Here is a 19,301-nt window from a genome sequence, read left to right as displayed (position 1 = left end):
ATTGCTTTACAGTGCTGTGTTAGTTTCTGCTGTACAACAAAGTACATCAGCTATATGTGTACATATATCCCTTTCCTCTTGAGCCTCCCCCCTACCCCTCCAGGTCATCACAGAGCACCAAGCTGCTTCCTGTGCTGTACAGCAGCTTCTCACTAGCTATCTGTTTTACACATGGTAACATATATTTATACATATGTCCGTGCTACTCTCTCAATCCATCCCACCCTCCTCTTCCCACTCTGTGTCCCCATGTCCCCACATTTGCGTCTCTGTTCTGCCCTGCAAAGAGTGGCACATATATACAGTGAAATATTATTCAGCCATAAAAAGGAATGAAATTGGATCATGTGTGGTGATGTAGACAGACCTAGAATCTGTCACACAGAGTGAAGTCAGAAAAACAAATACCATATATTAACAAATATATGTGGAATCAATGTGACTTATTACAAGGACCAACATCAAGAGCAGTGCTCTGAAAGCATGGTCTCAGACTGGGAGCATCAGCAACAAATAACGATTTGTTAGAAATGCCAATTCTTGGGCTCCCCTAGAAAAGCGGGGTTGTGTCTCAGCATTATGTTTTAATAAGCCCTTTAGGTGATTCTCTTGCACCCTATAGTTGAGAACATTGATCGGGAGTAGAGATTGGCAAGCTACACTCTATGAACCACAGCTGGCTAAGAATGGATTCACAGTAAACATTTGCAATGACTCATCAATAGGAGAAACTAACATTGAACCCCAACTAAGCAAAATATCTCAACAGGAAGATTAGTAGATGTGTTTTACAAAAAAATTAAAAATATACTCAATCATTATTTTATTATGCTTTCAAACCATCAATACACAAACTGAAAAAAATGTGTTGCTTGTTATATAAGTACTTTCCTGTATCTTCAATTTTGCCTCTTGGTTTGCAAAGCTTAAAATATTTATTATCTGGCTCTTTACAGGAAAAGTTTGCCAACCTCTGGCTTAGAGAAAGAGAAAAACATCTGAAAAAGGTGCAACATATGAAATTCCTCCACTTGTCAATGAAAAGTCACATCAGAAAAGCATCCTGGAATTGTTTCCATGCAGCCAGGGAAATGACAATGGAGTCGTAATAATGAATTGCATTAAAAACCGACAGCTGCATGTATTTTTAAAATATTTCATTTTTCTCAAAGTGATTTTTAAAACTGATAAAAGCTTGATCCTAATTGTAACAATTATCCAAAGCTTAATTAATATATTGCTTAAAGATGCGTGGGTAGTAGGCCTAAGAGCATGGGTTTCATATAGCTCGATTATCATAATTACAAGCATTCTATTTTCTCATTTACTTAATTGATTGTCATAGCTTTCCAGATGAATTCATGCTGCTGGAAGAGAATTGAATACATCTCTGAAAGAAAGGAAAAACCAGAAATGAGGCTATTTAGAAAAGTGAGGTATCTCAGAATATAATCCATGGTGAGCATGAAAAATTGCCCTCGATAATATCTCCTTACCTCTTTGGTTAAAAGAGGCTTTTTTGTGAAATGAAAAAGAAATGAATGAAAAAGTATTATTGATTCAACTACATCTATAATAACACAGGCTCCACTGTCTCTTCAGCCAGAGGTGCCTAACACTCAAGAAAAATTTTCCATTTAGTTTTCCTTATAGAATCTATTAGTTTGGTACATTATGTTGACTATTTGTTATGCCTTTTGCAATGACCTCAGTCCTCACCTGGAGGGAGCGTGGCATGAGAGGTGATTTATTCTCTCTCTGAGGTTTATTCTAGAGCATTTCCTCAGCAGTGGCTGCCTGATACGGCAGGCTAGGCAGACTTACGTGTGGGGGTTTTGTGATGAAGACTATTTTTCAGCAGAGACAAGGATGACCCCACCAAGCATGAGGTGAGGAAAAAGAAAACATTAGAGACTTTCTCTCATTGCGAAGCCTTAAATTTTCAGTTCCCATGCCTGTTTTGTCATTATCTTTGTTGTTGTTTATTCCTAACAGTAACCCCCATGAGGTAGATGCTGCATCAGCTGACAGGTTAGGAAACTGAGACAACAGAGAATTTTATAACTTCCAGGGTGAACTCAGGTCCTCTGGCTCTCAAGCCATGTTCTTAACCAATACAGCTGCCTCTCGCAGGTAAGAACATATACGACCACGCCCACCCATGTCCTATGCAACACGCTGTCATTATTTTAATTTTTAAATTTGTCTTCAGATTGTAACTTCCCCCACATTCTTATTGTGAGGGAAGTATATAATTTACATACTTAACCTTTTAAAGTATACAGTTCTATAAATTTTGATAACTTCATATATTCCAGTAATGACCATCATAGTCAAGATACAGGACCATTCATTCAGTTCAGTTCAGTCGCTCAGTCATGTCCGACTCTTTGCGACCCCATGGATCACAGCACGCCAGGCCTCCCTGTCCATCACCAACTCCCAGAGTTCACTCAGACTCACGTTCATCGAGTCAGTGATGCCATCCAGCCATCTCATCCTCTGTCGTCCCCTTCTCCTCCTGCCCCCAATCCCTCCCAGCATCAGAGTCTTTTCTAATGAGTCAACTCTTCACATGAGGTGGCCAAAGTATTGGAGTTTCAGCTTTAGCATCATTCCTTCCAAAGAAATCCCAGGGCTGATCTCCTGCAGAATGGACTGGTTGGATCTCCTTGCACTCCAAGGGACTCTCAAGAGTCTTCTCTATCACCACAGTTCAAAAGCATCAATTCTTCGGCACTCAGCTTTCTTCACAGTTCAACTCTCACATCCATACATGACCACAGGAAAAACCATAGCTTTGACTAGACGGACCTTTGTTGGCAAAGTAATGTCTCTGCTCTTAAATATGCAGTCTAGGTTGGTCATAACTTTCCTTCCAAGGAGTAAGCATCTTTTAATTTCATGGCTGCAATCACCCCTTGCCCCCTAAATTCTCTCACAGCTCTTTGTGATCAGTACCCTTCTCTACCCTGTGTCTATCACTGGTCTGTTTGCAAACTTCCATTTTACATGAGATTTGCATTTAATTCAGTAGCCACCATATATATGTTTACTGTTTGTTTCCAATCACGCTTTTTTCCAAAGTAACATGCTTGTCAGTTCACATTCTCTTCTGTGTCAACTTGATTTTCTTGTTTGTTTTGCTTTGCTTACTTTTTTGCTTTAGAAAAAGGTTCTTTGAGTAACCCATTATGACAACTTAGTATAAAGACAAGGAGAAATCTGTTGAGGAAGAGAATAGAAAAAGACAAAAAAATCTAAAGATAATAGTTAAACAATATGAAAGTACAGGTAAAAGATTCAGAAATTTTGAAGTAAACCACCATTGATTCAATAATACCCAAATCTAATGAATATTAATAAGAAGGTGCAAGTCAAAAATCTATAACCCCACTCACTCTGATCTAGCCCAACTCACTGGGAACTTTAATACAGCTTCTCTCCTTCAGAGCTCACACACATTTCTGTGAAGTGGAGAGAACGATCTATAAGTTCAATTATCCTTTTTCCCTTTTAGAAGTAGAGGATCCTCTGGAGAGGCATCCATCACTCGCAAGCTCATTAAAAAGGCAAGCCCTCTCTGCCCTCTGGGATTTGTCTTCAACCACCCTCATGAACTCCGCTACTGTACCTGCCTGTGATTCCTTTCTGTGGTTTTCTTCAACGTATGTTAGTTCACATTTCCTTTAGGAAAAGGTAACTTCACCACTATAAGCTTCTCTTCAAACTTTATCGACAGAAATATCTGAGCTAACTTGCAAAGCACGGTATTGATAACACTATGCCCCTCCATCTGCGACACCATTCAAGCTAAAGGCAGCATAGCTGTGGGAGAGAAACAGCAGGCTGGAGCAAGACCAGCATGGGGGACATGCGTGCTCTACAGCAGTGCTTCTCAGGCTGTAACGTGCCTGTGATTACCTGGGAGTCTTGCTAAAGTGCAGGTTAATAGCTCGGGGTATAACCCAAGGTTCTTATTTTCTTGCAAGCTCTCAGTGCTGATGCTGCTTTTCCTTGGAACAACCAGGCTACAGGTCTCCTGTTATGAAGTATGCAGACAACAGGAGCAGAAGGAAAGCATCAGAGAGAGAAACATTTGCCACCAGTGACCCCAAACCGGCATAAATGTAGCCTAAACTTGGAATATGGCCATTCAGATTAGTAATCTGACCTCTTGAGGAGGAACAACGTGTAGTGTGGGAGAAAGGAAGTTTTTTGGCATGAAATCAGAAACTAGGTGGTCCCTCCTAAATGAGGAATCTGGTATTTATTATGGGTACCACTTTGGAGATGAAGAATCCAAGAGTCAAAGTAAGTGACTTGTCCAGTGTCAAAAATTGATAACCAGAAATATAGTATTCAAATTCTATGTCTTTTGACTGGAGTCCAAATGCTTTTTTCCATTATATTATAGTCTTCTCGATTCCATTTGGAATTTCGGAAACAAAGGAGGGGAAAATGCTGGTTTTAAAGGTTACAAGTAGCATTATATCCAAGACCAAAAGGGTAGTCAGTGCTAAAAGTGCTTATAAGTCAGCATAGGAAAAAAAAAAAAAAAAAAAATTCCAGAGTCCAGAACATGCAGCCCAAAGAGTACGGAGATACCTGGGGAATCAGTCTTTGAATCTGGGACAGAGTCAAAGAAATAGGTTCAGAACATCCATCAAAATTACTTAATATTAAGTGGCAAAAAAATAAAGAGAACCAGATTTTTCAGGCAGAAACTCTCATCCAGCAATATTTTTAACTGCTATATCCTGGGTTGGGTCAGAGGATGGGCTGTACCTCTACTTTGCATCTGGAAGCAACCTAGATCAGATGTAGCCACAAATCAAATAAATGTTTTTCAATAGGAACACACAGCACACTCTGCAAAGGCTTTGCATGTGCTTTTTTATTTCCAAGTCAAATGGAGGGAAGAGAAAATGACTCCAGGGAGACAAAGGAGAAGAGTCAGAAACAGAGACAATGAAAACTTTAAAAGGAAATGAGGAGCAAAGAGCAGGAAGAAAGGGAAGAGAAGAGAAAGCAGCCACTCAGGTCAGGTGGAAGGTGAGGGAAGAGTCACACCTATTTTCACTTTATGTTGACCGATGTGTCTGCTTTTGCTGCTACTGTGCAAAGTGTTACGGATTTCAGTCCATTTTCCAGCAAATTCTCTTGCAGCTGAGCGTACAGAAAAAGGAGAGAGTGGGGAGGCTCCCCAGAGGCAGTTGTCAGTCGTCCTTTTTTCTAAGGTAATGTGTTTGTCAATTCACATTCTCTTGTGTATCAGCTTGATTTTTGCTTGTTTGCTTGTTTTGCTTTGCTTACTTTTGCTTTAAAATTATTCTCAGTTGGTTCTGATACCCACGCCAGAAATGCTGCTTTCTTTTGCATTAAGTTTTGTAGGATTGCTATGGCCTGGACCCCAAAGATTAGACCCTTCGATTTCCACGGGCCTGGATTAATTAATAAGTGAAATACCTACCTACCATTTTCAGTGGAGAAAGAGATAGTTAGATACTCATTCTCCGCCTTAGAAGGCAGGTACAACCTAGAGCTATCTAGGGAGATCAAATAGTGACAGCTCTCTAGTTAACAGGGTATTTGAGGAGTTCCGAACCCATCATGCTTCTTTCTAGCAGCTTTTGGGCTTCTGGTTTCCAGTTTCCATAGTTGTTTTCAAGACTGTTGCAAAGCTAGGGCGAGGTGGATAAGATTAAAATTAAAAACCCACAGAACTTGCTGTTCTGGTAAAGGTCCAGCCATATTTCTTAAATAAACACTCCTCAGATTGTTGCAAGACTTTAATTAATTTATGGAGCGCTGATAAAGTTTGACAGTGAGAATTGTTTTTTTTTTTTCCCCCCAATAGTTACATTCTTTTCATGGAGGAGCAGATTTTCGGAGGTCCTTATTCTACTATTCTGGAAAACGATTATTGGCAGTTCATAGATTCATTCTGTGTGTTACTGATAAAGGAATGCTTTTTCATTCAACAAATATTTATTGTTATTTAGCATACATCAAAAAGTATTGTGCTAGGTATAGCTGAAGCATGTTAGAAGGTGGCTTCTGTGGAATATAGGGAATAACTGAAAAGGTTTTAAAGCAGATAGCTAGTGGCAGTGGAATAGTCAAGGCAGTGGAGATTGGATTAGAGTGAAGAGCCAAGTTTGGATTCAAATAGAACAGGTATAGATGACCACTTAAGTGTAAGATGGAGGGAGCAGGTGGAGTAACACTTTCAGCATTCATTTATCAGACTTCCTCCTTGTCAATACAGTTTGTCAATATTCTTTGAAACAGATGCTCTTATATTCAGTACCATAGTCTAGGTTTAGAGATGCTAGACCATAGTCCAGCATCCCTAAATCACCTAAGCTTGGGATTGCAGGCTCACTCCAAGCCTGCAATCGACTCACACCACCAACCCCGACTCTTTTTCCCTATATGAACTCATGCCCCTTCCTTTGTCACTATGACTAAAGGATTTTATGGGGAAAAGTAAAACAGGGAAGTATAGGTGGCTGCTAAGATCAATGGATAATCTTCATTCAATAGCGTTTATTCTTCATTAATCACAGTGATATTTTAGTTTTTAAAAATTATCTGAAAGTTTGAAAAATATCAGCTATTAATCACACCATTCTAATGCAATTATTATTATTCTATATGTTTCCTTCAAATAGTTCTCTTGTGTTTATTTTTACATGTTAGTAATATTTGCCATGCTATCTGGAATCTTATCTGTTACTTAAAGTTACAAATATTTGTCTTGTTCTGCTCTATTTTTAGTGGATACATTGCATTTCTGCTGAGGAACATATTATAATTTAGTTAAAATGTCTGCTACTGTCAGACGTTTCTGTCAAACAAAGTGACATCATTGTAAGAAGACTGAGAATCACAGACTTAGTATTATAAATTGATATGTGAAAATTATTTTTTTCAGTTTCTAAATTGAATTGCTACCTAGCATTGTTATGTATCAGAGCAAGCAGTAAGTTTACTGGGATCTGTGAGGAAGGCTCAGGCTGTGGTTCTCTTGCAGATCAGAGCACATCTCTGGTGCTTTGGGAGCAGTCATTCTTCCATGCACTTAAGCTTTCCCCGTGAAAGGGGGAATACTGGGTTTTGGCATCTAGCGGAAGCACTCCTCTAGAAACAGAGAGCACCAGCCTCTTCAGATCATCACAGGGTTCTCAACTTCCCTCTTAGGGACCTAGGTGGGCCTTTATTTCTCATAGACCAAAAGAGATGAAATGCCTGTGTTTGAGCAGGAACATTTTCATGGTCTGGTCAGCTATTTGCCACCCTTTCCTCAAAGTTTACTTTATTCTATTCCCAGGAAAACAGTCTGTGGAGTTGGTTGAGAAGAGTCCTATTCACAGTACCCAGAACATCCTTTTCACATGCGAAGCCTTATTCAATTTATTTTGAAATAAGCTCCTGCTGGGAAGGGCTGCTTTTCTAAAAGTTGTGAAATGCAAGAGACAGTAGCAGCTGCTCACTTGCAGGCTCAGAAAGAATGAAATGAGCAAAATACCCTACCAGCCTCCATTATTAGATAATTAGCAGTTCTCCTCCTGTATCAATTGTCCGTCAGCCAAAGGAGGTGTAAGTTTCCTTTCCCCAATTCCTATTTCATATGCACCAACATTTTGAGTGACTAGACAGAAACAAGTCAGAGACTGTCTTTGCTTTGGCCTGAATAAACTACATCTTCAAAGACTTACCTTTTCACTCAGAGGTTTGGGGTGACGCAGGTGTATAACCCAAAGAGAGTTTCACTTGTGTTGAGAGGAATGGAAGCAAGTAAGTTCAGGACTGAAAGGGGCCTTTGAGAGCATCTAGTTCAGCAATTCTCAAAGGCCATCCATTTACCAGTCTAGCTGACTACAAAAATCTTACCACTGGAGCTTTTAATAGTATAGGTTATCACCTCTCAACTCTGGGGATTCTAACAGTGGAACATTATTGATGAGTGATACTTCTGTTTGGTCATGTTTGCAACCCATTTTTAAATGAGAAAATGAAGGCCCAGAGAGAATAACATTCAGTCACTTATTCAGTCATTTATTTGTCAGGCAGCTATTGACAGAGGCAAATCAAAATTCCCCATCCTAGTTTTTACATTCTGTTACATGGTCTTCCTAAAACTGTAACTACAGGCCGTGAAAAGTAAACGCACTAGTCGCTCAGTCGTGTCTGACTCTTTGCGACCCCATGGGCTGTAGCCCACCAGGCTCCTCTGCCCATGGAATTTTCTAGGCAAGAACACTGGAGTGGGTAGCCATTCCCTTCTCTAGGGGATCTTCCCCACCCAAGGATCAAACCTGGGTCTGGACCCTCCCAACCAAAGGATTGAACCCAGGTCTCCTGCATTGCAGGCAGACTGTTCACCATCTGAGCCACTAGGGAAGCCCCAACTATGGGCTAAGTACTTTCAAATACCAGTTGAGGGCTCATGGAATAAAGTTCTAAAGAACTAAAGATCACTTATTTTGAGAACAGAGCATTTTGTTTTCCTATAAACAAAGAAGACCCCCAGTGACTAATTATTTAAGCATAGAATGAATTGTAGTTAAAATGCTTTTACATTGCCTTGGCTCTTCCCTATTACCTCAACAGGGTAGGGGAAATTTACTTGTTTATTTAACAAATATTTTAAGTCTAAGCACCTCTTAATACATCAGATTGTGCTAGGCATATAGCTCATGAACAAAAGACACATACTCCCTATTGTAACGGAGCTTATAGTTTAGTGAGGGTTAAGGATAATTAAACAGATAGTTTGCTGTTGAGTATGGTGGGTGTTATGACAAGCAGATTGTCAGGGAGTTTCCAAATTTTTAAAGCCTTTATATAGTTACGACAGAGAAGGCAATGGCACCCCACTCCAGTACTCTTGCCTAGAAAATCCCATGGACGGAGGAGCCTGGTGGGCTGCAGTCCATGGGGTTGCTAAGAGTCGGACATGACTGAGCGACTTCACTTTCATTTTCACTTGCATGCATTGGAGAAGGAAATGGCAACCCACTCCAGTGTTCTTGCCTGGAGAATCCCAGGGACGGGGGAGCCTGGTGGGCTGCCATCTATGGGGTCACACAGAGTCAGACATGACTGAAGTGACTTAGCAGCAGCATACGTTTACAAAGGAATGATTTTAGCCAAGTTATTTCCTATTGATTCAAAGAAAATTAAGGATATGAGCATATTCATAAGTGGATAAAATAATAGCAGTTCAAATCAGACAACCAGTGCTTATGGTAGAGTGGAGAGGTTGGCAAATCCTTTTCTCAAAAAACAACTATAAAAGTCAACTAAATTCTTGTAAACACCCATTTCAGGGCTCTGGAAATTGACTAAAGGCAAACAACAAATTGAGGAAAGTTGCTTCACAAAAATCTGCTAGAACTATATATAAGAACAGAGGGCATTTGTGGCTTTCATTCCTGGGATGGCTCAGTCAATGTAATTTTGCAGGGTAAGGCTAGTCATGAAAAGGGAGAGCTTTGTTGCTGGAGGGTGCTAGCTTTATTTGGAGTAGAATGTGAACATCCATGTTTCACCGGACTATTTCAGAAGTAGCAGTATTGGTAATTGGCAGTTCTGCAAGTAAAGTTAGTTGCTCTGCTCGCCTGAAGTTGCAGTTCCAGCTGGTGAGAATAGAGTGACCATAGTCACAATAGTCGATGCAAGGCTTTAATAGAGAAATCTCAGAACAACAGTATTATGAATGGCTGACTTCTTATCTGAAACAGTGGAGACCAAAAGGCAATGCAATGACATTCAAAATTCTTAAAAAAAAAAAAAAAAGTCAGTGAATATATCAATATTCAGCAAAACTGTCCTTCAGAAATAAAGATGAAATAAAAACATGCCTAGATGAATGAAAACCAAGATACTTTTCTGGCAGTCTTTTCTTCCAAGAATACTAAAGTCTTTCTCAAGGATAGAAAATGGCATCAGATGTTGAGGTTCTACAGAAAGAAATGGAAACTAGTAACAGCCTATATAAGTATTTGTTTGTCTCTTGATGACTTTAAAAGATATAAAGTTGGAACAATTAAAAATTTGAATTAAGAAAAACATTTATGATAGCATCAAAAAGACTTGGAATAAATTTAACAAAAGAAGTGCAAGATCTGTAAACTGAGAATTACAATGAATTACTGAAATAAATCAAGAAGATCTTTAAAAACAAAGAGACATTTCATGTACATGAATTACAAGATTCAATATTCAAAAATTCCAGCAGGCATTTTTTTTCACTTGACAACCTGGCCCTAAGATTTACACAGAAATGCAAAGAACCCAGAATAGCCAAGACAATTTTGAAGGAGAAAAAAAAAGGAAAAACCTGAAAGGTTTCGGTCAGTTCAGTTCAATCTCTCAATTGTGTCCAACTCTCTGAGACCCCATGAACTACAGCACTCCAGGCCTCCCTGTCTATCACCAACTCCCGGAGTTCACCCAAACTCATGTCGATTGAATCGGTGATGCCATCCAACCATCTCATCCTCTGTTGTCCCCTTCTCCTCCTGCCCTCAATCTTTCCCAGCATCAGGGTCTTTTCAAATGAGTCAACTCTTTGCATCAGGTGGCCAGGGTATTGGAGTTTCAGCTTCAATATCAATCCTTTCAATGAGGTTTACATCACCCAATTCCAAAACTTAATACAAAGTAAATCAATATGGTGGGGTACTCGTGTCATGTCAATTTAAAAAAGATTCACAACGTGAGAGTTGCAAGGTAAGTTTTATTTGGGGAAAAATGAGGACTGCAGCCCAGGAGACAACACCTCAGATAGCCCTGAGAAACTGCTCCAAAGAGGTAGGAGGGAAAGGTCAATATGTGATTTTGTTGAAGGGGGAATTCATGCAATCAAGCTCTTATCTTATGAAAGGTTTTCTTTTCTGCTAGTCACAAGAAGCTGATGTCACCACAAAGGAACTTAGTGTTTTTCTAGAAGTGGAAAGATACAAGGGTTGGGATCATGAAATCAGTTCCTGAAAGCATCTAACTATCTAAAGACTCATTCCACCAGTTTTCCTGGAGCACAATGTGCCTCATTCTCCACCCTGGACTCCCTACAGGGTGTGTCAAAGGTCAAGAGCTGCAGTAGCACAGGATTCAATCCCTACCGAGGCAGATGCAAATGCTCTTGTTGCTGCTGCTAAGTCACTTCAGTTCAATTGCTCAGTCATGTCTGACTCTTTGTGACCCCATTGACTGCAGCATGCCAGGCTTCCCTGTCCATCACCAACTCCCAGAGCTTACTCAAACTCATATCCATCCAGTCAGTGATGCCATCCAACCATCTCATCCTCTGACGCCCACTTCTCCTGCCTTCAGTCTTTCTGAGCATCAGGGTCTTTTCCAGTGAGTCAGTTCTTTGCATCAGGTGGCCAAAATATTGGAGTTTCAGCTTCAGCATCAGTCCTTCCAATGAATATTCAGGATTGATTTCCTTTAGGATTGACTGGTTTGATTTCCGTGCAGTCCAAGGGACTCTCAAGAGTCTTCTCCAACACCACAGTTTAAAAGCATCAATTCTTTGGCGCTCAGCTTTCTTTAGAGTCCAGTTCTCACATCCATACATGACTACTGGAAAAACCATAGCTTTGACTATATGGACCTTTGCTGGCAAACTAATGTCTCTGCTTTTTAATATGCTGTCTAGGTTGGTCATAGCTTTTCTTCAAGGAGCAAGCATCTTTCAATTTCATGACTGCAGTCACCATCTGCAGTGATTTTAGAGCCCCCCAAAATAAAGTGTCTCACTTCAGTTATGTCCAACTCTTTGTGGCCGGCCCTATGGACTGTAGCCCACCAGGCTCCTCTGTCCATGAGATTCTTCAGGCAAGAATGCTGGAGTGGGTTGCCATGCCCTCCTCCAGGGGTCTTCCCAACCCAGGGATTAAACCCACATCTTTTATGTCTCCTGTATTGGCAGGTGGGTTCTTTACCACTAGCACCATCTGAGAAGCCTGGCAAATGCCCTTGGCAAATGTCAATTTGTCACTGACAATAAGGATAGAACTATAGATCAGTGGTGTGGAATTGAGGGTTCAGAAATAAAGCCTTACACTTATGATTCAGTGATGTTCAACAAAGGTGCTAATGTAACAGGAGGAAGAGAGGGGGCAGGGCACAACTTTTGAAAGAATTACATGGCCCAAGGACACAACATAAACTGATTAGAATCAAATGGGACCAAAATGGCAGACAAGACTAGACCTTGATCTTCAATCAGCAAGTGAAATGACACACCCAGAGGTGCCATGACAGTTCCAAGGCCCTGTCAAAAGACCAAGGAGTGGGTGGTGGCCCAGATCCTGGAAATCTCCGTCCCTTCCCCAAAATAGTTGAAATAATCCTCCCACTCATTAGCATATGAAATTGCCCAGCCTATTAAAACTAACCACGCCACATTTCACAGCTGCACTCATCTTCTGCAATGGCCCACACTCTATGGAGTGTGCTTCTCTTTGAATCTGAATAAATCTACTTCTTACCTATCACTTTGTCTCTCACTGAACTCTTTCTGTGATGAAACATCAAGAACCTGCGCTTCATTAGGTCCTAAAACCAGGTACCATGAGTTTTGGCTGGGTTTGAGTCCCAGTCATGTGGGTTCAAGTCCCAAGCAGGGTTTTGGCTGGATTTGAGTTCCAGCTACATGGGTTTGAGTCCCAAATAAGGTTTTGGCTGAGTTTGGGTTCCAGCCACATGGGTTCAAGTCCCAAGCAGAGTTTTGGCTGGGTTTGAGTCCCAGCCATGTGAGTTCAAGTCCCAAACTGGGTTTTGGCTGGATTCAAGTCCCAGCACATGGCTTCAGGTCCCAATCTGTGGTAAATGGTTTCACTAAGACAATTGAATAGGGAAAGAAAAATCCTTTTTTAAAAAAAAAATGATCTGCAACACTAACACATCTTCAGCAACAAAATGGTTTTACTTGATATCTTACACCACACACAAGAATTAGTTCAAAATGGATCACAGATCTTAATGTAAAAGCTGAAAGACTGGTCTGAAAAAGTGAATCTAAGAATCAAGTTGGAATGGCATTTTGGTTGTATCCAGAAGGTACTGTCACCAGGCAATCCAGGAATACTCAGACCCTGCTTCATTCACAGTACCTGGAGAAGATGAAAGCCCAAGAAACAGTGGCCAAAGAAAATCACAGCCCCCCTTGTGATTAAAGTGGGCATGGACCCCAAAACTAAATGATGAAGACTGGGAAACTGAATAAGAGACCCTAGAATTGAACCCCTCTTATTTAATTGGCAGTCTCCCTTGTTAAGTGATGGGTGAAAAGAAAGTGAAAGTGAAAAGGTATTAGTCACTCAATCCTGTCCAACTCTTTTCGACCCTATGGACTATAGCCTGCCAGGCTCCTCTGTACATGAAATTCTCCAGGCAAGAATACTGGAGTGGATTGCCATTTCTTTCTCCAGGAGAGCTTCCCAACCCAGGGAGTGAACCCAGGTCTCCCACATTGCAGGCAGATTCTTTATCGTCTGAGCCACCAGGGAAGCTCTAAGTGATGGGTGATCTCATCCAAACTGGCCTAAGAAGAAAGAATTTAATGGGTTGTAAATGAAAAACTCAAAGGAGGAGCTGTCTTCAGGGATGCTCTGTCCTGTAGCTTAATTTCAAGGTACCTTTCCATCCATATCTTAACATAATCCTGTGTACTGGCTCCATTCTCAGGCAGTCTGTTTCCTTGTGATTGATGATGGCTGTCAAAGTTCTAACATCACATCTTCCCATCTCAAGTCCAGTGTAAAAGAGCCATTTTCTAACAGTCTCAGAAAAAAGTCTCATTGGTTTGTGCTCCCTGAAACACTGAGGCCAGGGCTGGGCAATACTCACCACCTAGGACTGAGCCATTTGCTCCAGCAAACAGGAGCCCCACCCCAAGAATATAAATGGAGGGTGGAAAAGAGGGTAGCTTCCCAGAGATAAACTAGATAACTCTTTCCTGGAAAAAAGCAAATGGGTGCTAGGAAATAAAAATCTCAGAGGTTTCCACTGCAACCTTATTCTTTTAAGCTAATAATTTTCCATTTGTTTCATGCAAAATACAACTAGAAAACATCCATCAGATCCAGGGGGAGAAAGAAGGAGCAGTAAAGAGGACGTTTGAAAATCAAACTTTAAAGAAAAAAAATTTAAATGACGTTTGTCCCCAAGTCCTTTTGCTTAACCAAACAAGGACCCAACTACGGTAGCTGCCATAGCTCAGGTGCCCTATGGCAGAAAGAGAAAAGGAGAGAAGCTCAGAGAGAAAGTGAAAGTGAAGTCACTCAGTCGTATCCGACTCTTCTCAACCATGAACTGTAGCCTACCAGGCTCCTCTGTCCATGGGATTTTCCAGGGAAGAGTAATGGAGTGGGTTGCTATTAAGTATCAAGTATCTACACCTGGGCCCAATCAGAGTGAAGAGAAAGGTGGAAGTCCGGCTGAAGGCGGAAGTCAACAACAGCAGCAGGGAGAGGCCTGGGCTTCTTTGAAGCGACAGGCCTTAGAGCAACGGACCAGTTCAGCTGCACGGAGAGGATAGGCAGAGCAAGGGGCCGAAGCTCCAAGCCTCTCCTCCCGAGTGACTGCCAATTGGTCTTTAACAGTTAAGCCAAGAGAAAGAAAGAAACCATGAGTCTCCCAGGGAACTGGTCTTTCAAGACGCCATCATTCTGCTTACTCACGGCAGGGCGCCATTCTTGAGGTGAGCGTTCCTCTTCATTGGAAAGAAAGGAGAGGGTGGGGGCTACCTTTCTCCCACAGGTCTGCGCGTTTAGAGTTGGTTATTAAGCCGTGAATGTGTGTAAAGTGAGGAGAGAAGAGTACAGGAAAGAGAAACGGAGGAAGATAGAGACAGGCCTAGGCTGGATTCTGGCAGAGCCCCAATCTTTAAAGAAAAGGTAGGTTTTCTTTTCCTTCACAGGTATTGTTGGTTTTGGTTTTCAGAGTCCTTGTAGGTTAAAAGCAGTTTGGACGCCGGTTTACCTCCTAATCCCCAATTAGCAAACCCAGAGGACTCAGACTGTCCTGGAGGCCCACGGAGGAGGTTTGTAAATTGGGGAATCTTCTTTTGTGTTCAAGCTGAAGATACAGTAGCCCAGACAGCTGACATAGAACACTAGTTGCATTTTTCTGGCTTTGAAGAGAAAGTATTTTCCTTTTGGAAACTTCATTTGGCCATTTCAAAACTCTTAATAATGTATAAGTTTGAGGAAGTTACCAAATTTTTGCCAGCATCCTACCACAGATTTCCAAGTTAGCAGTTTTGTGAAGTACCAGGGGAGGAACAGCTGTAGAATGAAAAAGGTGCTCATTCTTGGACAGGAAAGAAGTGTTTGGAGTCTGCTGGTTTAGTGCCAGCAGGGTCAGGGGACTTGACCTGAGGCCTCAGAGCTGAGTGTGTTTCTAAAGAGGACATGGTGTCTGATCAGGGAGAAGAGTTGAGAATGAAAACTGATTGCTTATCAAATCCAGAGTCAATTACATGGAGACAGATCATACTCTGGGAATCTGTTGAAAACCTAGGGCAAGTTATTTTGAGGCTAGGATGGCAGGAGAAAAGAAAGTTGATTAACTGCTGCCCTCCCCCCCCCCCATCACCCACATGCTTTGCCAGTAGTGCTCTACATATACGGCCTCACTTTGCGTCTGTGCACGTGTCCGCAGTGGCTCAGTCGTGTCTCTTTGTGACTCCATGGACGGTAGCTGAGCCAAGCTCCTCTGTTCATGGGATTATCCGGATGAGAATACTGGAGTGGGTTGCCATGCCCTCCTCCAGGGGATCTTCCCAACCCAGGGATTGAACCCAAGTCTCCTGCAGCGCCTGCATTGGCAGGTGGATTTTTTACCACTGTGCCACCTGGGGAACCTGATGAAAGTGAAAGAGGAGAGTGAAAATGTTGGATTAAAACTCAACAGTCAGAAAACTAAGATCATGGCATCTGGTCCTGAAAGGTTATTGCTCAACCACGAAATATGCTGGGATTCTTGGCCTCTGGAGGAGAAGAATTCAATCCGGGGCCAGTGACAAGGCTTGATTGCTCAGAGATTTTGTGTAATAAAGTTTTATTAAAGTATAAAAGAAATAGAGAAAACTTCTGACATAGATATCAGAAGGGGGTCTTCTGGCTAGTCTTTAGCCAGATGTTATATAGCTACTAGCATTCTGCTAATTAGAGAAAGGAAATGTTTCAAAACTCAGAGACTGGCACCAGGTCCCATACCTACAACATGCATTTTGAGAGAACATTGGCACCAGGTGAGTCATCCCGGGCCATGAAATGATTGACATGAATCTTGAAGAAAGGCGGGTTTCCAAGTAAATATATAGTTTCATTAACATAGATTAGGAGAACAATGTGTGAGTAAAACATACAGTTTTGTCAAGTGGGTTCTGAGTTTTAGGTGGAACTGACTTGAAGAACGACAGAGTCTAGGATAAATACATGGTTCATTAACAAAGCTTAAGACAAACATTTCCATAAGAAAAATGCATTGGTTAGCTCAAGGTTTGAGAAAAGTTAAGTTCAGCTGGAGCCAGGTGTCATCATGGCAGCACAGAATTTTAAGAGAACCCTCTTTTTAAATTTGTATGGAGAAAGGGGGAAAAAAATCTAATACTTGTTTCCTCCTGCCACTTAAGGGAGAGAGAAAAAATGTCTAGAAGCCTATTTCATCCCTTTGGAGACCCCCTGGCCTTCCTGCCTGTTACACTCTCAGTCCCATCACTTCATGGCAAATAGATGAGGAAACAGTGGAAACAGTGACAGACTTTATTTTGGGGAGGGCTCCAGAATCACTGCAGATGGTGACTGCAGCCATGAAATTAAAAGACGCTTGCTCCTTGGAAGAAAAGTTATGACCAATCTAGACAGCATATTAAAAAGCAGAGACATTACTTTGCCAACAAAGGTCCATATAGTTAAAACTGTGGTTTTTCCAGTAGTCATGTATGGATGTTAGAGGTTGGACTCTAAAGAAGGCTGAGTGATGAAGAATTGATGCTTTTGAACTGTGGTGTTGCAGAAGACTCTTGAGAGTCCCTTGGACAGCAAGGAGATCCAACCAATCCATCCTAAAGGAAATCAGTACTGAATATTCATTGGAAGGACAGATGCTGAAGCTGAAACTCCAATACTTTGGCCACCTGATGCAAAGAACCAACTCATTTGAAAAGACCCTGATGCTGGGAATGACTGAAGGCAGGAGGAGAAGGGGATGACAGAGGATGAGATGGTTGGATGGCATCACCAACTCAATGGACACATGAGTTTGAGTAAGCTCTGGGAGTTGGTGGTGGACAGGGAAGCCTGGTGGGATGCAGTCCATGGGATCGCAAAGTCGGACACGACTGAGTCACTGAACTGGACTGAACTGAAAATCCTACAAAGAAAGGGCTATTGTTATCATTCCTACTTTAGAGAAAGTCAAGGCACAGAGAAATTACATAGCTTGTTTAGAGTCACAGAGCTTCGTGGAGATGGAGCTGGGGGTTAGAACCCAGGCAGTTCCTGGTTTGCAGAGTTGAAACCTGAAACTCCTGTGCTAACCAAACCTGAGGTTGGCTGGGGGCTTGTGTCACACTTAACACCAGTGAGGCCACACACCTGTCCATACCCAGCAAATCTTTCCCAGTTGGATACAGAGTTTTGGTACCTTGGAGTGGCTTGCCTGAGAGTGACAGACTATTGGAGAAGGTGTTTTGTATGGTGTGGTGAGGTGAGGTCATGTGGGGTGAAGAGAGGAAAAAAGAGAGTGATCCTTACTTTGAAGAAGAGAGTGTATTGAATATTTCACACAGGACACCAGGAAATCAGACCTTCATCTTCCTTTCACCCTCTGTCTTGCCCTCACCGAGCACACTTAAAGAGAAAATGAATTCTGCCCATTGAAAAAGGGCGGACTGCAATGAAAAACAACTCTAAAGATATTTCAGTATATAAAGTCTTTGAGCTACATCACTGACAATGGTTTACAAGTTTATTTTCCACTTGCAGTTGTGCTGAGCAGACACTTTGGGAAGTGCGGCAGTAATTCAGGCTGTGGCTACAGCATCATCTGCTGGGCGTCCCATCTGTACAAGAGCGGGTTGTCATAGACGATCAGGTGCAGATTTATCCAGACACGTCGTCTGCAAAATGGCCAGCCAGGAGAGATTTAAAATTCTTTTCCTCACCCTTTTTGCTAAGTATACAATTCTAAGAAAGCAGATTTCCTAGCAAAGACTTTTCTCCCACCCCCACCCAAAGAAGACACAAAAAACTTTGAACAGAGGAAAGACAATACAGGCTTTAAGTCCATGTTTCAGTGTCAGCCCCTGGCACTTGTTGACTGGCAACCTTGAGCAAACCCTCTGAATTAGAAACGATTTCATTTGTAAAATGGGCTGTGGGGGCAGTTAAAGGAGATAATAGCCATTATCTTCTTATGCTACATAAAAACAGATTTTTTTTTAGTTCTCTGTTCTGAGCAGCAAGTGCTATGACACGTAATACATGCTGCATGACTAAGCATGTGACTGACTCTATCCATTGAAAATGACATCTAGGGACACAGAGCTAATTTCTTCTTAATTATTTCCTCCAAAGGAAAAAGCAAAACAGAAGCTCTCCCTTTCAGGCTTTCCTTCTTTCTAAGGTGGTTTCTTTCCATGACTATTTTCATGTCCCCTTTCCTATTAATAGTTATTTTTTCAAAGACTTTTTCAGTTTGGGTTTTTTTTTGTTTCCTACATCCTATGTCTTCTGTTTCATTGGCTTACGCCCTTCTTTTATAATCATTTTCACCGAGCTTCCTAAAAGGACAAATTGAAGATAAATTTTTCAGTGGTTTCATGTCTGACACGTCTGCATTCTAGTGTGCTATTGATAATTAATTGGATTGGTATAGAATTCTAGGCGGAAAAAATGTCCCCTTGGAATTTTAAAAATGATTCTCCAGTGTTTCCTATTATTTCTTGTATTACTTATTAAAGAAAATGTGAGTGAGTGTAGGAAAGAAGATTAATAACGAGAGTAACTGTACCACCCGGAGACAAACCTGTTAACATTGTGAAGTCTACCTCCTTCAGGACACACACACACATATACACACTCACAAGATCATATTGTATATTTAATTTCACATCATAATTGTTTAACTTTATGTCATTTTATCCTCATGTCATTATATATAACTAAATTACTTTCAGATCTTTTTCAATCCTAAGGATCAAAGATTCTATGATATGTTAAGAAGAAATTGTGACATATGGGATGGTTCAGTAAAAGGAGCAGACAGTTGAG

General features: G+C 41.3%; 1 long non-coding RNA gene across 7 annotated transcripts in view; it reads left to right on the top strand.

Annotated features, from left to right (window-relative positions):
• Positions 1–5,077: 5,077 nt before the first annotated feature.
• Positions 5,078–19,301, top strand: part of LOC129646345 (uncharacterized) — a 103,908-nt gene continuing 89,684 nt past the window's right edge. For 2 of the 7 annotated variants that reach the window (XR_008711871.1, XR_008711865.1), the window contains exon 1: positions 14,406–14,722. This is a non-coding gene — a long non-coding RNA (uncharacterized LOC129646345). Of the gene's footprint in view, positions 5,241–14,405; positions 14,723–14,750; positions 14,919–19,301 lie in introns of those variants that run through there. The other 5 variants (XR_008711872.1, XR_008711873.1, XR_008711869.1 and 2 more) reach the window with 4 other exon arrangements.

Source organism: Bubalus kerabau, chromosome 3 (genome assembly GCF_029407905.1).
Source record: "Bubalus kerabau isolate K-KA32 ecotype Philippines breed swamp buffalo chromosome 3, PCC_UOA_SB_1v2, whole genome shotgun sequence".
Taxonomy (NCBI): Eukaryota; Metazoa; Chordata; class Mammalia; order Artiodactyla; family Bovidae; genus Bubalus; species Bubalus kerabau.
The sequence above is the reverse complement of the archived record's forward strand: the minus strand, read 5'-3'. Positions and strand labels throughout refer to the sequence as shown.